The following is a 15,657-nucleotide window of genomic DNA, read 5'->3' as shown; positions in this document are numbered from 1 at the left end:
TGGAGATGCTGGGGATTGAACCCAGGGCCTCATACATGCAAAGCATGTGCTCTACCACTGAGCTACATCCCCAGCTGGGCTGCAGGTTACACTCAGAGCTGTCCTATTTCCAGAGCACCCAGTGGCCTAAGAGCAGCCTGGGGGACACATTCCCTGATCTGAGGCCAAACCTGCTGTCCTGGAGGCTGCTGGTTCTTAGGGGTCACTTTGCAGTAGGGCCAGATTCGATGTGTGGAGCAGAGAGAGTGGGTGCCCTGGGCTCAGGGTGCAGAGATGCACTCAGCCCTCTCCCCTGCATTGGGTGAGGGGTGCTGCCACCCCCTGCTGGAAGGTAATGGGGGGAGGGGCACTGTGAGTCTCTCAGCACCTGACCCTGGTGGCAGCCGTGGTGTGGGAAGCTCCAGGTGTTTCTAGGATCTGCTCTTTCCACCTGCCTGTGAAGTCCAGCTTTCCCCAGCACATTCACTGCGGTGCAATTGGGTCACTGTTTCCATGGCTGAACAGCAAAGAATCACTCCCAGTTTCCCTTCTATCATCAGCAGGATTAGCCTGTGTCGGTGGTTAATGAGGTGGGTCTAGTTGTAGATTGTTATTCATTCCCCACCTTGACAATTCACACTGTCCCTTTCCCATGCAGATTCCCAGCACCTCGGTGATCCTGGTAGCAGGGGTTGGGGCCTGAGATTTTCAGGGTTCTTTTCCCCTCCACCTGCAGTGAACTCAGCTTTTCCCCCATCCCAGACAATCCATGAAATAACAACAGGGGCATAAAGAAAAGGGGAGGGAACATCTCACGGCCAGGGCTGGATGTGCCCAGGGCCCCCTGCTTGTCCATTGTTTCCATGGAATTTGGCCCCCTGCTTTGCACAAGGGACAGAGAAAGATCTTGCTGTTCCTGTGTCTGTGCAAGGAAAATTGTGCTTCCCTAGGAAAGAGAGGCGGGAAATGGCCCCATGATGGGACAATTTCCTCAGGATTAAGACCTAAGGACTCAGGCTGAGAACTGATATAACCCCACTCATCTGGGATTTAACAAATTGTCTTCCCTGGAGCAGGGCCACTTCCAGTGTTTTTGCCACCCCAAGTGGGGGGGAAAAAAGCTGCAATCAACTGCAGCTCTACCTCTGCTGCTTTTGGCCACAAGTCCTTCCCTCTGAGAGGGACTAATTGCTGCTGAAGCCTCCCCTTTCCATTGACCGCCCCAGGGACCTGCTTTCTGCGCTGGTGCCAGCCCTGCCATGGAGACACTGGGAAGATGCGGGGAATCAGGAAAATAACATGGATTTGTTTATGTTGTAAGTGAAGAATAACTGAAGCGTTTTTGGTTTAAAGTCACTTTTCCTTCACTGGGAATTGAACCTGGGAATTGAACCCAGGCGTTAGCAGTGAAAGTGCCAAATCCTAACTAACCACTAGGGAGGTGATGCTGTTGTTTTTCTTCTCACTTATGTTACACTTTGGGTACGTCTACACTACGGGATTATTCTGAATTTACATAAACCGGTTTTGTAAAACAGATTGTATAAAATCGAGTGCGCGTGGCCACACTAAACACATTAAATCGGTGTGTGCGTCCATGGTCCGAGGCTAGCGTCGATTTCTGGAGCGTTGCACTGTGGGTAGCTATCCCGTAGCTATCCCATAGTTCCCGCAGCCTCCCCCGCTCCTTGGCATTTCCGGGTTGAGATCCCAGTGCCTGATGGGGCAAAAATCATTGTCGCGGGTGGTTCTGGGTACAGCCTCACCCCTCCCTCCCTGAAAGCAGCAGACAACCGTTTCGCGCCTTTTTTGCTTGGTGAACTGTGCAGACGCCATAGCACAGCAAGCATGGACCCTGCTCAGCTCCATACCGCAATCGTGAATGTTTTAAACACCTCGCACACTCTCGTGCAGTCTATGGTGAACCAGGACCTTGAATCCGAGGCGAGTAAGAGGCGGATACGGCAGCGCGGCGATGACAGTGATGAGGATGTAGACACAGAATTCTCTCAAACCGCGGGCCCCGGCGCTTTGGAGATCCTGATGGTAATGGGGCAGATTCTATCCATTGAACGCCGATTTTGGGCCCGGGAAACAAGCACTGACTGGTGGGACCGCATTGTGTTGCAGGTGTGGGACGATTCCCAGTGGCTGCGAAACTTTCGCATGCGTAAGGGCACTTTCATGGAACTTTGTGACTTGCTTGCCCCTGCCCTGAAACGCCATAATACCAAGATGAGAGCAGCCCTCACAGTAGAGAAGCGAGTGGCGATAGCCCTGTGGAAGTTTGCAACGCCAGACAGCTACCGGTAAGTCGGGAATCAATTTGGAGTTGGAAAATCTACTGTGGGGGCTGCTGTGATGCAAGTAGCCAAAGCAATCACTAAGCTGCTGCTACGAAAGGTTGTGACTCTGGGAAACGTGCAGGCCATAGTGGATGGCTTTGCTGCACTGGGATTCCCTAACTGTGGGGGGGCGATAGATGGAACCCATATCCCTATCTTGGCACCGCAGCTCCAGGGCACCCAGTACGTAAACCGGAAGGGGTACTTTTCAATGGTGCTGCAAGCACTGGTAGATCACAAGGGACATTTCACCAACATCCACGTGGGATGGCCAGGGAGGGTTCATGACACTCGCGTCTTCAGAAGCACTACTCTGTTTAAACGGCTGCAGCAAGGGAATTACTTCCCAGACCAGAAAATAACAGTTGGGGATGTTGAAATGCCTGTCGTTATCCTGGGGGACCCAGCCTACCCCTTGATGCCATGGCTCATGAAGCCATACACAGGCAGCCTGGACAGTGGTCAGGATCTGTTCAATTACAGGCTGAGCAAGTGCAGAATGGTGGTGGAATGTGCATTTGGCCGTTTAAAGGCGCGCTGGCGCACATTACTGACTCGCTCAGACCTCAGCCAAACCAATGTCCCCTATGTTATTGCTGCTTGCAGTATTCTCCACAATCTCTGTGAGAGTAAGGGGGAGACCTTTATGGCGGGGTGGGAGGCTGAGGCAAATCACCTGGCCGCTGATTACGCGTAGCCAGACACCAGGGAGATTAGAAGAGCACACCAGGAAGCGGTGCGCATCAGAGAAGCTTTGAAAACGAGCTTCATCAATGGCCAGGGTACAGTGTGACTGCTGTGTTTGTTGATGAACACCCAACCCCCTTGATTGACTCAGTCCCTGTAAGCAACTCCCCCTCCCCCTTCGAGTACAGCTTACTTATGCAAATAAAGTCACTCTCATTTAAAAAGCATGAATTCTTTATTAATTCATTATAAAAAGAGGGAGAGAAGTAAGGGTGTGGTTTGGGAGGAGGATAGGAGGGATGGAGAAGGCCATTAAAAAAAATTCACAGTAACGACAGCCTTCTGGTTGGGCTGTCCACGGGGGTGGAGTGGGCGGGTGCACGGATCCTCCCCCCACGCGTTCTTACACGTCTGGGTGAGGAGGATGTGGAACATGGTGAGGGTTGAGGGTGGTTATACAGGGGCTGCAGCGGCACCCTGTGATCCTGCTGCCGTTCCTGAAGCTCCACCAGACGCCGGAGCATGTCAGTTTGATCACGCAGCAGCCCCAGAGTTGCATCCCGCCACCGCTGATCTTCCTGCCGCCACCGCTGATTTTCCTGCCGCCACCTCTCATCTCGGTTGTCCCTCCTGTCCTCACGTTCATCCCTCCTGTCCTCACGTTCACTGGCCTCTTTCCTGTAATTTGATACCACGTCCTTCCACTCATTCAGATGAGCTCTTTCCTTGCGTGTAACTTCCATAATATCCGAGAACATCTCATCTCGCGTCTTCTTTTTCCTCCGCCTTATCTGTGCTAGCCTTTGGGATGGAGGAGGGATGGTTGAAAAATTTGCAGCTGCATGAGGGAGATAAATATTTAGAAAGATACATTTTACAGAACAATGGTTATACTCTTTCACAGTGAACAGCACTATTCACCTAGCACATATGATTTCCCTACAAGGTCGCATTTTTCATCTTAATAGTGAGTGCTTGCAGCCCTGGAGTTACAGATCTCACAGACACAGGTCCAGGCATCAGAATTCAGCTTGCATGCGGCCATGGTAAGCCACTGTCTTTCGGCTTCTGTAGTGATTTACCCCTCCCCCCAATGCATGGCTAATACCATGCTAGCTCCCTGCTAATCAACACCCTTCCCACCCCCCCCCACCCACTGCGTGGCTGGTAGCTTGGGGAAGATCGCTGGTGACCAAACACAAAAAATATCATTGGCATTTCACTCCTCCTCCCCGCTTCACGTGCAGGAAAGGTTTTTTTTTAAGCTGCTGCAGTCCACGAACCCAGTAGTAAAATGGCCACCCCCCTTACTTAAATTCCTGATTTTTAACCAGGTTATCCTGAACGATATCACTTTGCTGAGGATAACACAACAAGATAAAGAGCGGATGCTTCTTGAATGCCAGCAGTCACCGGGACCATACGCTGCTATGCTTTGCCACGCAATGATACCTGATTACTTGCTACATGCATGGCGTGGTAAAGTGTCCTACCATGGTGGGCGGAACAAGGCTGCCTTGCCCAGAAACCTTCTGCAAAGGCTTCTGGAGTACCTACAGGAGCGCTTCATCGAGATGTCCCTGGAGGATTTCCTCTCAATCCCCAGACATGTTAACAAACTTTTCTAAGTAACTATACTGTCTGCGAATGCATCCCAAGTCCTCAGGGCAAATCAATCATTAAAAAAGGCTTGCTTAAAAAACACTGTTTGCTATTTGCAAAGGTACACTCACCAGAGCTCCCTTCCATGGCGTCATTGTCTGGGATTGTCTATAAGGTGCCACAGGATTCTTTGTTGCTTTTACAGATCCAGATCCAGACTAACACGGCTACCCCTCTGATAATTGTCTGGGATAGTTGCTTGTGAGGGCTGGGAGGAGGGTAATTCCGTCAGGGTGATAAAAAGCTCCTGGCTGCTGGGGCTCACGGAGTGCTGTGTGCTCTCTGCTAGGTCTTCCTCCTCTTCTTCATCTTCATCTTCCCCGTCTGCATAATTCTCAGCCATGTCAGAGATTACAACCCCCACCTCGGAATCCACGGTCAGGGGTGGGGTACTTGTGGCGCAGCCCCCTAAAATTCCATGCAGCTCATCATAGAAGCGGCATGTTTTTCGACCTGCCCCGGATCTTCCGTTTGCTTCTTTGGTTTTCTGGTAGCCTTGTCTGAGCTCCTTAACTTTCACTCTGCACTGCACTGAGTCCCTGCTGTGGCCTTTATCCATCATAGCCTTAGAAATTCTTTCAAATACTTTTTCATTTCGTCTTTTGGAACGCAGTTCTGTTAGCACTGAATCCTCTCCCCATATAGCGATCAGATCCAGTACCTCCCGTGCAGTCCATGCTGGGGCTCTTTTTCGATTCTCAGGAGACTGCATTGTTACCTGTGCTGATGAGCTGTGCGTGGTCACCTGTGCTGATGAGCTCTCCACGCTGGGGAAGCAGGAAATGAATTTCAAAAGTTCGCGGGGCTTTTCCTGTCTACCTGGCCAGTGCATCCGAGTTCAGATTGCTGTCCAGAGCGGTCACTGGTGCACTGTGGGATACCACCCGGAGGCCAATACCGTCGATTTGCGGCCACACTAACCCTATTCCGATATGTTAATCCCGATATTAGCGCTACTCCTCTCGTCGGGGAGGAGTACAGAAACCGATTTAAAGAGCCATTAAAATCGATATAAGGTGCCTCCTAGTGTGGACGGTTGTGGCGTTAATCGGTTTTACGCTCCTAAAACCGATTTAAACGCCTAGTGTAGACCAGGCTCTTCTTAGGCTACTTTCTATCCAATTTCTGAAGCTGCTCCATTGTCCATTCCCTATGGGGCTAAGAGCAGAAAGTGCAGGAATCCCTGTACTCAGGGTCACAACCTGAGCCCAACCCAAGACACTGAAACAAACACAAATGATGCTTCCTCCAGCAGGATCACAGAGCAACACAAAGAAAACCCATGAGGAACAATCCTCCTCTGCCTTCATTTACCCCATTGCAAGCCTCTCAGCAGCCAACTCTTGTGGGAAGGACACTGAGCTGATAGGAGCTCTGGCACAGAGACCAAGGGAGGGGTGTTGCACCCCCTCAGTGTGAGCTGGTCACATTCTGACTCTGGAGGAGGAGGGAAAGGTGATGGCCACATGATGGGGCTAGTATGTACCACAACCATAGGCGGCAGGTTTGTATAATTTTTGGTGGGGCCCAAAATGGTGGTGCCCCCCCGCTCCCGCCCTGTGCCGATATAAAATGAAGCTACAACGCCAGTGCCACAAGATTACAAGGGTCAATTAAAAGTGGAAAGTCAGAAGCAGCACTTGCCTACTTCAATATACAGTATTATATTTTGTTGCATCTGTTGTGATGAAGTGGGAATGTTCTTAATATTTTCTCTGAATACTGTGTGGGTGCCTCAGTTCCCCCTGCAAGATGCCAACTGAAGGTGTTGGGGACAAAGAGATCAGGTGGCCTCCTTGTCCAGAAGAGACACAGAGGCCAGAGGAGGGAGTGTCAGTTTGGAGCTGGCTGGGGAAATTGGGAGAGACCCAGAACTTGGTTCTGGGCTCCCACCCCCAAGATGGACCTGACAGAGGGTTCTGTTTTCTGTACCAACAAGCTCTGTTTAAACTGTGTTCCCGTCATCTAATAAACCTTCTGTTTTACTGTCTGGCTGAGAGTCACATCTGACTGCAGAGTTGGGGTGCAGCGACCTCTGGTTGCCCCAGGACCAGCCTGGGCAGACTCACTTTGGAAAGTGCATGACGTGGAAGGGCATGCTGAATGCTCCGAGGTCAGACCCAGGAAGGTGTAAGCTTCTTGCCCTGGAGACAGTCTGCTCCGAGAGGAGGCTCCCAGAGTCCTGACTGGCTTTGTATGGAGTTGTTCCAAAGCATCCCAGCATCCCCTTCCACCCCATGCACTTCCCAGAAGTCTGCACAGGCACTGACACTCCCTCCTCCGGCCTTTGTCTCTTTTCCAGGCATTAGGAGGCCACCTGATCTCTCTGTTCTCCAACACCTTCAGTTGGCACCTTGCAGGAAACTGATTTGGGAGAAATGAAGTAAAAGCTGCCCAAACCGAGCTTGAGCACTCCTGAATTTTGAGGTGTTCAAATCTGGAAGGCAGGTGCTGGGGGTGGGAGAGGGCTGTGGGCTCCATGGGGGAGCATGGCAGCAACAGTCTGGAGCTGCATGGAGCCAGATACGCTGGTCTGAGTGGCACAGTAAGCAGTTTGGGGGTTGGAGAAGAGGTAGGGAGTTCCGGGGGGCAGTCAAGGGACAAGGAGCAGGGGGAGTTGGATGGGGCAGAGGTTCGAAGGGGCAGTCAGGGGACAGGCAGCAATTGGATAGGCATGGGAGTCTAAGAGGTTTATCAGGGGACAGGTAGGGGGTGCGGTCCTGGGGGGGGGAAGTTGGGTGGGGTCTCAGGAGGGGGCAGTTGGGGACAAGGAGAAGGGAGGCTTAGATAGGGGCTGAGGTCCCAAGGGGCAGTTAGGGGCAGGAGTCTCGGGAGGGGGCAATCAGCAGACAGAGGCTGGGATTCAAAGGGCTCTGGGCTGCTGGCAGCCGCGGGGATCCCAGAGCCCTTTAAATCCCAGCCCCGGCTGGGAGTCAGAGGACTCTGGGCTGCCTGCAACCGCAGGGAGCCCAGAGCCTTTTAAATCCCAGCCAGGGCCGGGAATCAGAGGGCTCTGGGCTGCCCGCTGCGGCGGGGAGCCCAGAACCCTTTAAATCTCAGCCTGCTGGGATTTAAAGGGCTCTGGGCAGCCTGCAACCGCGGGGAGCCCGCAGCCCTTAAAAACTCAGCCGCGGCAGGGATTTAAAGGGCTCTGGGCTGCCTGCAACTGGGGGGAGCTGAGACCCTTTTAAATCCCAGCCGCCGCCAGGAATCAGAGGGCTCTGCGCTGCCCGCTGCGGCGGGGAGCCCAGAGCCCTTTAAATCCCAGCCGCGGCCGGGAATCAGAGGGCTCTGGGCTGTCTGCTGCGGCGGGCAGCCCAGAGCCTTTTAAATCCCAGCCGCCGCCGGGAATCAGAGGGCTCTGGGCTGCCTGCAACCACGGGGAGCCCAGAGCCCTTTAAATCTCAGCCGCGGCTGGGATTTAAAGGGCTCTGGGCTGCCTGCAACCGCGGGGAGCCCAGAGCCTTTTAAATCCCAGCCGCGGCCAGGAATCAGAGGGCTCTGGGCTGCCCGCCGCGGCAGGCCGCCCAGAGCCCTCGGATTCCCTGCCATGGCTGGGAGTTAAAAGGCTCTGGGCTGCCTGCAACCGCGGGGAGCGCAGAGCCTTTTAAATCCCACCCGCGGCTGGGATTTAATGGGCTCTGGGCTGCCTGCAACTGCGGGGAGCCCAGAGCCTTTTAAATCCCAGCCGCGGCTGGGATTTAAAGGGCTCTGGGCTGCCTGCAACCGCGGGGAGCCCAGAGCCTTTTAAATCCCAGCCGCGGCTGGGATTTAAAGGGCTCTGGGCTGCCTGCAAACGCGGGGAGCCCAGAGCCTTTTAAATCCCAGCCGCCGCTGGGAATCAGAGGGCTCTGGGCTGCCTGCAACCGCGGGGAGCCCAGAGCCTTTTATATCCCAGCCGCGGCCGGGAATCAGAGGGCTCTGGGCTTCCCGCTGCAGCAGGGAGCCCAGAGCCATCTGATTCCCGGCCACGGCTGGGATTTAAAGGGCTCTGGGCTGCCTGCAAACGCGGGGAGCCCAGAGCGTTTTAAATCCCAGCCGCCGCTGGGAATCAGAGGGCTCTGGGCTGCCTGCAACGCGGGAGCCCAGAGCCTTTAAATCTCAGCCGCTGCTGGGATTTAAAGGGCTCTGGGCTGCCTGCTGCGGCGGGCAGCCCAGAGCCTTTTAAATCCCAGCCGCAGCCGGGAATCAGAGGGCTCTGGGCTGCCTGCAACCGCGGGGAGCCCAGAGCCATTTAAATCCCAGCCGCAGCCGGGAATCAGAGGGCTCTGGGCTTCCCGCTGCAGCAGGCAGCCCAGAGCCCTCTGATTCCCGGCCGCGGCTGGGATTTAAAGGGCTCTAGGCAGCCCTGGCGGCGGCGGCAGCAGCCGCGGGGGGCGCTCCAAGCAGGGGAGAAAAAACATTGGTGGGGCAGAGCCCCTGCTTGGGATTTATTCATGGGGCTAAAGCCCCAGAGCCCCATATAAGTCGGCGCCTATGACCACAACATGGTTCTTTTATGTGGGATGACTCTGAACATTGACTGATCTCCACTCCCTTGGATTTGAAGAGATGTTTAGTTGTGCACTTGGGAACCTGTAAGGCTGAAGCAATTTTATGGATGGTGACACTACGATTGAAGGGTTTTTTAATGTTGTAGAAATTGTTAAAAACACTGAGCTTAAACAGGAACTGCCTGTTATTAAAGGCTGGTTTCCCCATGTCAGTTCCATAAGCTCTGCTAGAAACACCCTGGGTTCTCTCCTGCCCCGGTGGGAACTGGAGGGAATCGTCCCCTGCTGCCCTTGGCTCCAGGCTGGTTTTTCTAGGGAGGGGACATGGAATTGATTTGTTTGCTATTGAGAAGGGAGCCGGGCCAGTTCTCAGGGAACGAGAACTCCCAGCATCTTCCCAGCCCAGCCCAGGCTGCTGCCCTGTCCCAGCCTCTGTTCCCCAGTGGGCCCTGCGCGTTTGACTCTAGAGCAGGCCGGGAGCAGCAGCTGAGGCAGAGGACAGCCTGGGCCGGGCAGATAAGAAGGAGTTTAGCAAGCAAAAAAGGTAAAATGGCAGTGGAGTATTACCTTGGACTCGACGGCATTTCCCCATTGGTCTGTCTGCTTGGGGGCGGGGACAATAACACGTCCTGCTGCATTTGTTATTTCAAAGGGCAGTTTAGAATTTTCATTCTCACACACGGTGCACAAAGCAGGATCCAACCTTTGGCATCAACTAAACGAGCTGCCCACAGATTCTGGCAGCCACAATGAGCATTTGGGTGAGAGCTCAGACCTGCCCCTGTCCCAGAGGGAGACAGGGGTCATCTGTGTGGGGACTGGACCACTGACCTACCCGCTCCTAACTCCCAAACCTTCAGTAACTCTATTATCAGTGCCTGTGAGTGTAATTTAAACCATAAGAAAAACCACACTGGGTCAGACCAAAGGCCCATCTAGCTCTGAATTATGTCTTCTGACAGTAGCCAATACCAGATGCCCTAACAACCCGTCAACAAGGCACCACTGGGAGTGGAACCCAGGATAGTCTGTTTATGAAACAGATACTTTAAGCCAGCTAAGCCATGGTGCCTGTGGGTGGCTAAATCAGAGTGTCTGCCCACACCCGACTTCCTGCCATCTCCACCAGGGCCTGACAAGCTTTGCTTGTCTTTGGATTCTGCAAAGCAGAGGAGCAGGTGACGTTTTCCTTGCAAGCTCTGTGTGTGTGTGTGTGTGTATATATATATATATATATATATATATATATATATATATATATATATATATCTTTGGCCAGGTCTGCACTACAAAGTTGTTTCAGCAGAATTATATTGTTCAGGTGTGTGAAAAACACACAACACTCTCTCGGTCAGTAGCTTGTGGCTGGTGTACACACTGCAATGCCACGTCTGGTGACAAAACTGCCCTGTTTTGCTGACAAAATAAAACGACTTTGATGAGAGGTCTGGAGCTTTTTGCAGCAAACTTAAATTAACAGAGTAAACACTGCTGTTCATTATATCACCATAACTGGCCTCCTCCAGTATCCCACAATGCCCGCCGTGAACTCGCCTGCCCTGTATTCCTGCTACAGAGCCTTGGGCCCCTCCCCTTTCATCGCTCCGGGAAGTTCTCACAGCTGAGCCTGCTGCTCTGCTCCGGCAGCCAGGAGCAAATCACTGCCGTGGATGCTGCTCTCTCCCGCCCTGCGAACACAGAGCTGGCGGCGGGAACTTCCTTACATGGGGGGCCACTGGCATCTGAACTGTGACACCCCCAGGACACCCCTTCCCTCGAGGAGGCTCTTACCTTCTAAACAGGGACTTCTGTTTTCTAGTAAAATCAGGAAAAGGGAAGGAGAAAACTCGAAAGAGGTTCCTCCTGGCGCTCACGTCCATGAACCCAAATACTCTCTCAGTCCTCAAAGAGAGACCTGGAGAAGGAGACTTGCTGAAGCAAAGCCACAGGGGTCTCTGAGGTTTCCCTGGCCCCTCGCCCCTGTCCTGCCTGGCTGATGTCAGCATCTCTCTGTGAGGTCACCACCTCCCCACCACCTTTGACCAATAGTCTGAGGTCCTGCAAAAGGCCTTTGTGATGTCACTGCCACACCCCTCCCTTGCTGTGCTAATGTCCTGCCCCTGGCCAGGCACTGTGGAGGTTTGAGCTACTCCCTGTGGATCACCCCACTCAAGGAGCGTTCGTTCTAGGAAGGAAGCCGGCTAGACAGGAAAACACAAGACCCTGCTCCCAATGCTACACTCAGTTTTTCAGAAATTAGTTGAAAATCTAATCTGAGTGTATCTAATCTGACCCCCTGCATATCACATGCCTCCTGTATGACACAATAGCTACTTTTGGGGCAAACACATCCCAGAAAGGCATCTAGTCTTCATTAAATGACATCAAGAGATGGAGAATCCACCACTTTCCTTGGTAGCTTGTTCCTGTGGTGAAACATCCTCGCTGTTGAATTTTTGTGCCTTAGTTGTAATATGAATTTGTCTCTTTTCACCTTCCAGCCATTGGGTCTTGTTATGCCTTTCTTTGCTAGATTCAAGAGCCCTTTAATACCCAATATTTTCTTTCCATTAAGGCCCTTCAACACTTCAATGAAGTCACCTTTCAATCTTCTTTTGATAAGCTAAACAGGTTGAGGTCTTTCAATAGCTCCCTAGAAGACATTTTTCTCCAGCCCTCAGAACATTTGGTGGCTCTTTGCTGCCCCAGCTCCAATTTCACAACATCTTTTTCAACCTCCTGTGATGTTATTGACATAATCTGTAACTGTATAGATCACTGTTGCGACCACTGTTCTATATTTGCAGCCAATATGGTAGAAAGGTTGTCGTGTAAGGGGTCTATGGAGAGGTTCTGATTGGCTGATTATAATTATGCTATCTCTATAGGTGTATCATTTTTGTAGTTGACGTTATGAATATTGGCTCTATGCTGCCTGTATTTCAATCTTGTGCTCTGCTTCCGGGGAACACCCCAGCCAGACAAGTTGGTGTCAGTTCTGCCTAGTCTGCTTGATGGCTCATTAAGGACCATCAGCTATACAATCGACCCATTGAGAGAAGGCAGATATCCCTTGTCACTCAGCAAGGTGTGCAGGGACCTGCCTATGGACAGAACTCTAAGGTTTTTCTATGCCACATGCTGGATAGAGTGTCCTTAAGACAAAGAAAGCAAAGACCACTTGGCAAGAGACTATACAAGGCTGATGCCTCATCTCCATCTTGTCTTCAGTCCTGCTTCATACCTCTGGAGGGACTTTGCTACAAACTGAAGCTCTAGACAAAGGACTGAATGACCCATCCCAGCTGTGGATGGACTCCAGAGACTTGATTTGAACCTGCAGTTTATTCCATCACTGCTACAAGCCTGAACCAAGAACTTTGCCATTACTGAATGTGAAGGGTTAAAATCCATCTGCATTTTGTATAACAACCTGGTCTATGGATTTTGCTAGCTCTTTTCCAGACCCAAAGTCCAGAGTATGGTCAAGGGACCAGAGGCCTAGCAAATCGTGATCAGCTAAGAGAAAGCTGGGTAAACAGAAAGCCTTGCTTGCTAAGATAGGCCTGGTCAGCAAATTGCCAGGTGTTGGAGCTAAGAACTAAAGAATTGTGTCTTATTCAGAGTTGCAGATTGAACAAAGAATCCCTGTTCCTATTGTGTTAGTCTCTTCTGTAGGGAGACGGTCTTCCCACAGATCCAACCTTGAGTTTATGAGAAGTTGGCCCATGTCAGTATAAGATATGGCATCCTTCCACCTCCCTTCCCAGGGACCATGTAGTAATTTTTTTGGCAGAAGGGGGTTGTAGTGAAAGGAAGTTTGAGAAACCCTGGCATGGAGCATCTCCATTAATGAGCTGCAGTGACATAGAGACAGTGTTTGAAATGTTGACTTGTCCTTAGCCTCTGAATACGTCTAGACTTGACGCACTGTGGGTGATCTGACACTGAAAGTGCAGCCATGAAGATACCACACACCAGCCTTGGCTTGCTGGCAATAATCAAGCCTCCACAGAAAGACACCCATGGTTTTCTAGCCCAGCTCTCTAAGCTCTCAGCCACAACCACTTAACACAGGGGCCTTTCTACACTCTGGTTTTGTTCTCACTGAAGGGTGATTTCCAATGGTTTGCTCAGACCAGCTTCCCCAGCACACTCACTGCTGTGCAGCTCTGTACGTGTGGCCATGGCTGAACAGCAAGAATTCCTGCCCATTTCCCTACTGGCTGAAGCATGGTTAGAGTGTGTTTATGGTTAATGATGCTGCTGTAGATTGTTCATTCCCTGCCTTTGCAATTCAGACAGTCCCTTTTCCCGTCATATCGCCAGCACCTCTGTGAGTCCAATAGCAGGTCAGGTTTTCTCTGGGCACTGAGATTTTGCAGGGAGTTGGTGGCTCCTTTCTTTCCTGGAGTAAACTCAGTTTTTTATTCCATCCTTGAAGTCTCATGGAATAACAACAGCAGCATGAAGAGGAGAGGGAATATCTCACTGCCGGAGGGGATGGGGGGGAAGGTGGCCACATCCCCTCTGTTTGAGCATTGCCATTGCAGGAGAGAAGGTTTCAATGGAATCGAATGCCCTGGCTCAGACAAGAGACACATGGAGGTTTTGCTGTTCTTGGATCTGTACAAAGGAAATTGTGTTTCTGTGTGAAAATGGGGAGGGAAATGAAACACCCACATGGTGGTGCCTAAGGCAGAAGGGACCCCTATAGGATTAGAACAGGACACATTCTCAAGCAGCATGTTTCTTACTTTGCCCATCTGTCAGTTTTGATTATTATCGATGGAAATATTTTGCCATTGGGTTTTGTGTTTACACAGAAATTGACATTTACCAACAAATACGTAATTCTTCCAGTCCTGCTGAGTCTGCCGGTGGTGAGTTTAGAAGGACAGAGTCACTCCTCCCACTCCTCATGCCAGGCCTGTGCTCTCCAGAGTGTCAACTTCCCACACAGCTGGGATTCTTCCTGATCTCCTCAGACCTCTGCCCTCCACCCCCACTTCTGGGATCCCCTCCCAACACTGTCCAACTCCCCTGCTGGCCAGTTCCCTTCCCATTCTTTTCATTTCCTGCCTCCCCTCTGAGCAAAAGCTCTGGACTGTTCCCACACTGGGAATTGAATCCAGGCTGCCTGCATGAAAACACCAATAATCCTGGCCACTAGACCATATGGGACTTGCACAAACAACAATCCATTTACACATTCACTAACACATTCATGGGTGGCAAGTTTGTAGAAATTTTGGTGGTGCCCAGAACCTGCCCCCCAACTCCGCCCCCCCAAAAACCGCCCCCACCAGCCGAAGGCTCGGGGGGGGGGGGCGGTCGAGGGTGCAGATCCTGGGCTGGGGATTAGGGTGCAGGAGGGTGCAGGGTGCAGGCTTTGGGATGGAGTTTGGGTGCAGGCTCTGGGCTGGGGCAGGGGGTGAGTGTGCAGGAGGGGTGAAGGGTGCAGGCTTTGGGACGGAGTTTGGGTGCAGGTTCTGGGCTGGGGGTGGAGGTGTAGGAAGGGGGAGGGGTGCATGCTCTGGGAAGGGGTGCATGCTCTGGGAGGGAGTTTGGGGATAGGAGGGAGTGCAGGGGTGAGGGCTGTGGGGCTGAGGGGTTCATGATGGGGGGGCGCTCAGGGCTGTGGCTGAGGATTCGGGTGTGGGGGGACGAGGGCTCTGTCTGGGGCTGAGGATCAGGGTGCAGGGGATGAGGGCTCTGGCTGGGGCTGAGGATCAGGGTGCGGGGATGAGGGCTCTGGGCTGGGGCTGAGGATTAGGGTGCAGGGGGATGAGGGCTCTGGCTGGGGCTGAGGATCAGGGTGCGGGGGGAGGAGGGCTCAGGGCGGGGGCTGAGGATTAGGGTGCGGGGGGACGAGGGCTCTGGGGCTGAGGATCAGGGTGTGGGGGGATGAGGGCTCAGGGCTGGGGCTGAGGATTAGGGTGCAGGGGGATGAGGGCTCTGGCTGGGGCTGAGGATTAGGGTGCAGGGGATGAGGGCTCTGGCTGGGGCTGAGGATTAGGTGCAGGGGATGAGGGCTCTGTCTGGGGCTGAGGGTCAGGTGCGGGGGACAAGGGCTCTGTCTGGGGCTGAGGATCAGGGTGCAGGGGATGAGGGCTCTGGCTGGGGCTGAGGATTAGGTGCAGGGGATGAGGGCTCTGGCTGGGGCTGAGGATTAGGTGCAGGGGATGAGGGCTCTGGCTGGGGCTGAGGATCAGGGTGCAGGGGATGAGGGCTCTGGCTCGGGCTGAGGATCAGGTGCGGGGCGCAGAACCAGGGCTATGGCTGATCTATGGGGCACCAGGTGAGTGGCAGAGGCTTCAGGTGCTGAGAGTTTGCCAGACCCCTCAGGGACACAATGTGAGGGGGTGTCCCAGGGATCTCTGTGAAAGGAGCAGAACAGAATTTACTTGGGGTGGGGGGAGAATTGAGAGTGTCTCAGGGGGTTGTACAGAGGTATTGCCCGGGTGAGAGACTGGCTAAAACACAGGTCT

The 15,657-nt window shown here is 52.8% G+C and overlaps 1 non-coding gene across 1 annotated transcript; it reads right to left on the bottom strand.

Moving 5' to 3' along the window:
* On the bottom strand, positions 1–72 carry TRNAA-UGC. Its single transcript has one exon. It is a non-coding gene; the product is annotated as a tRNA-Ala (tRNA).
* Between the last annotated feature and the right edge of the window lie 15,585 nt (positions 73–15,657).

Source organism: Mauremys reevesii, linkage group 23, assembly GCF_016161935.1.
Source record: "Mauremys reevesii isolate NIE-2019 linkage group 23, ASM1616193v1, whole genome shotgun sequence".
Taxonomy (NCBI): domain Eukaryota; kingdom Metazoa; phylum Chordata; order Testudines; family Geoemydidae; genus Mauremys; species Mauremys reevesii.
Note: the sequence above shows the minus strand (reverse complement) of the source record. Positions and strands in the feature narration are given on the sequence as shown.